Raw genomic sequence first — 4,833 nt, forward strand, 5'->3', positions numbered from 1 at the left:
GTTGACAATCATGCCTAAAGTTATTGGAGTTTTCACCACAGTTGCCTTTGTTTTTCCTATTCATTTAAAGTAAGTTGGTAAAATATTACTTTACACCTTAGTGGGTAGGATATATAGCACACATACTTTCAGAATATGAGTGACATTATTGTTTAGGTACTACCATTAGTAAAGACATCTCAGCTTTCATAGCTGTGGATTGTAATGGGATTGAGTGATAGTTCATTCTTACATTAAACAGTAGTTTGGAATTTTAATTGACAGCCACATTTTATCAGTAACAGAATGTAAAATAATTCATCTTGAGATGCTTTAATTAGGGTTTGATGAATTAATGCTTACCTTTTAAAATATGGGAAAAGTGAAAACTTGTGAAATTGTAGGAAGAACTTAGCCAAACAGGCCCATTCGCAATGTTATTATATGTACTGCTGATACTTCCTTCCAGAGCCAACCTAGAATCTGCCAGCATGGCTTGAGACTGCTGATGCTGGATCAGGGTATGGAGGGAACCAATGAGAAAGAGACTGTGCCACATGTGTCTACTTCAGAGCCAAGGAGATGCTGGGAGTGGGGTATAAAGCTTTGCCCAGATCCTGGAATAAAGGAATCTGCTTGTGGCCAATTACCTGACTCCCAGAGTCTGTGAATTTGACTCTCAACCTTCTTTCCCCAGTTCTCAAGGGTCTTGGTTGAGGTCACAAGCAACATCTGGTTCCCAGAGTGGGACTGTCACCCATCCAGGCATTAGCATTGACCTAACTTGGGATGGGGTTTATTTTTTGATTGCAGTGATTATGCTTATATTCCTCTAACTTGGACCTTTTTTTTCCTCACCACAGCATGACTGAGTCCCTGTTTGTTTGCTTGTTTGTTTGTATGTTTTGGTAAGCTGCCCCCTTCATGTCCCATATATTTTGTTTCTATGAGGAGTTAAGTGCAGAGGCCTCCCTCCTATACATTTTTGTCCTTTGTCTAGATAGGCAGCTACATTCTGTTTTATTTTCGGTTATCCCAGAATCTCCACTTAAGGACTGACCATTCAGGAGACTGAATCAAGGACTGGACCAGAGATACCTTATGGGCATACAGTCTTGGCCTAATAAACCACATAAGATTCCCCACTAAGAACAAGACACTTCAGACCAACACACACTTTCCTTATTCCTCCACTTCGCCCTGTTTTGTTAGTTTACCTTTGTGTCTCCTTTTGCCATGGGTAGTTTCCCCTCCCACTGCAAGGATCCCCAAATAAGAGACCTTAAGTTCCTCCTTGTCCCCAGGGGCATGAAAATCAAGTACTCCAATCTGGAAACCTTCTGGACTGAGGCAGCAGTTCTAGCCCAGTACTCTCCTGAGAACATGTGGTAACTTGATTTATAAATGAGGGTTTTGCTTCTGACCCAGAAATGAGAGGTGAATTCAATGATAACTCCCCATGATTCTTCTTGCCATTATTACTAGTCTAAAAAATCCTCTTCCTCTGGAGGAAATTAATGTATTTGATACAAACATTGTCAGGAGCAAATGAGGTTGAATGTGCTCATACCTGCTCCTTCTTTGGTTCTTTCAGCATTGGCAGACTCCTCAGATGATGATGATGAGGACCATGGAGCCACCACTGCAGCACCAGCAAAACCACCTTTGAAAGGCACAATAATGCCTGGAGTTGGATGCAAGCCCCCTTCCCATAGTACCCATGGCATGAACTTTGTGCTACCCCACTTCCCCCACACTTACAGTCTTCTGTAGTTGGGCTCCCTCAACCCCCTACTGTGCAAAGGACCAAACCTGTCATCCTTGACTATGATGCAGCCAACTTCCTTTGGGTCCCTTTGCCTCTGACTGAATTTGCTTTAAATATAAAGGTGGCCAAGGAAAAGGGCCTGTCTCTCTGTACTTTAAACAGGTCTTAAAGACAGTGGGACAAGCACTTACAAACCTATTATGACTGATATAATCTTCTTAAACCAGTCCTGGATCCTGCAGTGTTCTTAAACTGGCAGTCAACATATCAGTATCTGGCTGAGAGTCAGGCATTCTTAAATCTTAAATATAACCTTAACACTAACCTAGACATGCTGACTGGGCTGACACCATAGGGCATACATTAACCCAGTTACCCAAGCTACTGTTGTCAAACTTGCCTACTGAAACCAGGTGGCTGATTTGCCTTTCTTTTTTTTATATATATATATATTAGATATTTTATTTACATTTCAAATGCTATTCCGAAACCCTATACCCTCCCCTGCCCCTACTTCCCTACCCACCCACTCCCACTTCTTGGCACTGGCATTCCCCTGTGCTGGGTCATATCAAGTTTGCAAGACCAAGGGGCCTCTATTCCCAATGATGGCCAATTAGTTCTGCTACATATGCAGCTAGAGACACGAGCTCAGGGCGTGCTGGTTAGTTCATATTGTTGTTCCACCTATAGGGTTGCAGCGCCCTTCAGCGCCTTGGGTACTTTCTCTAGCTCCTCCACAGGGGAGTGGAGTTCCATCCAATAGCTGACAGTGAGCATCCACTACTGTGTTTGCAAGGCACTGGCATAGCCTCACACGAGGCTGCTTTATCAGGGTCCCTTCAGCAGAATCTTGCTGGCATGTGCAATANTATCTGGGTTTGGTGGCTGATGATGGGATGGATCCCTGGGTGGGGTAGTCTCTGGATAGTCCATCCTTTCATCTTAGCACTAAATTTTGTCTCTGTATCTATATCCTTTCATGGATATTTTGTTCCCTATTCTAAGGAGGAATGAAGTATCCACATGATGGGCTTCCTTCTTGGTTTTCTTGTGTTTTGCAAAATGTATCTTCGGTATTCTACATTTCTGGGCTAATATTCATTTATAAGTGAGTGCATATCAAGTGAGTTCTTTTGTGATTGTATTACCTCACTGAGTATGATATCCCCTAGATACATCCATTTGCCTAAGAATTTCATAAATTCATTGTTTTTAATATCTGAATAGTGCTCCATTGTGTAAATGTACCAAATTTTTCTGTATCCATTCCTCTCATCTGGGTTCTTTCCAACTTCTGGCTATTCTAAATAGGGCAGCTACGAACATAGTGGAGCATGTGTCCTTATTACCAGTTTGAAGATCTTCTGGGTATATATACCCAGAAGAGGTATTGCAGGATCTGCTGGTAGTAGTACTGTCCAGTGTTCTGAGGAACTGCCAGATTGATTTCCAGAGTGGTTGTACAAGCTTGCAATCCCACCAGCAATGGAGGAGTGTTCCTCTTTCTCCACAACCTCGCCAGCATCTGCTGTCCCCTGAATTTCTTTTTTTTCTTCATTTTTTTTATTTTCTTTATTTACATTTCAAATGCTATCCCAAAAGTTCCCTATACCGCCCCCCGCCCCTGTTCCCCTACCCCTGAATTTCTGACCTTAGCCATTCTTACTGATGTGAGGTGAAATCTCAGGGTTGTTTTGATTTGCATTTCCCTGATGATTAAGGATGTTGAACATTTTTCTCAGCCCTTCAGTACTCCTCAGTTGAGAATTCTTTGTTTACTTCGTTACCCCTTTGATTAATGGGGTGATTTGAGTTTTTGGAGTTCAGCTTCGTGAGCTCTTTTTTTATATATTGGATATTAGTCCCCTATCAGATTTAGGATTTGTAAAAATTCTTTCCCAATCTGTTGGTGGCCTTTTTGTCTTATTAACAGTATCTTTTGCCCTACAGAAGCGTTGAAATTTTATGAGATCCCATTTCTTGATTCTTGATCTTACAGCACAGGCCATTGCTGTTCTGTTATGTAATTTTTCCCCTGTTCCCATTTCTTCGAGGCTTTTCCCCACTTTCTCCTCTCTATATTTCAGTGTCTCTGGTTTTATGTGGAGTTCTTTGTTCCACTTAGACTTGAGCTTTGTACAAGGAGATAAGAATGGATCAATTCTCATTCTTCTATATGATAACTTCCAGTTGTGACAGCCCCATTAGTTGAAAATGCTGTCTTTTTTCCACTGGATAGTTTTAGCTCCTTTGTCAAAGCTCAAGTAACCATAGGTGTGTGGGTTCATTTCTGGGTCTTCAATTCTGTTCCATTGATCTACCTATTGGTCACTGTACCAGTACCATGCAGTTTTTATCACAATTGCTTTGTAGTACAGCTTGACGTCAGCCATGGTGATTCCCCTAGAGTTTCTTTTATTGTTGAGAATAGTTTTTGGTATCCTAGGTTTTTTATTATTCCAGATGAATTTGCAAATTGCCCTTTCTAATTCAGTGAAGAATTGACTTGGAATTTTGATAGGAATTGCACTGAATTTAGAGGTTGCTTTTGGCAGGATAGCCATTTTTACTATATTAATCCTGCAAATCCATGAGCATGGGAGGTCTTTCCAACTTTTGAGATCTTCTTCAATTTGTTTCTTCAGAGACTTAAAGTTTTTGTCATACAGATCTTTCACCTCCTTAGTTAGAATCACACCAAGGTATTTTATATTTTTGGTGACTATTGTGAAGGGTGTTGTTTCCCTAATTTCTTTCTCATCCTGTTTATCCTTTGTGTAGAGAAAGGCTACTGATTGGTTTGAGTTTAATTTTATATCCAGCTACTGGACTGAAGCTGTTTTTCAGGATTAGGAGTTCTCTGGTGGAATTTTTAGGGTCATTTATATACTATCATATCATCTGCAAATAGTGATATTTTGACTTCTTCCTTTCCAAATTTTATCCTCTTGATCTTCTTTTGTTGTTGAATTGCTCTGGATAGGACTTCAAATACAATACTGAATAGGTAGGGAGAAAGTGGGCAGCCTTTTCTAGTCCCTGATTTTAGTAGGATTGCCTCCAGCTTCTCTCCATTTACTTTG

The sequence above is a fragment of the Mus pahari genome, chromosome X, assembly GCF_900095145.1.
Source record: "Mus pahari chromosome X, PAHARI_EIJ_v1.1, whole genome shotgun sequence".
In the NCBI taxonomy this organism is placed as follows: domain Eukaryota; kingdom Metazoa; phylum Chordata; class Mammalia; order Rodentia; family Muridae; genus Mus; species Mus pahari.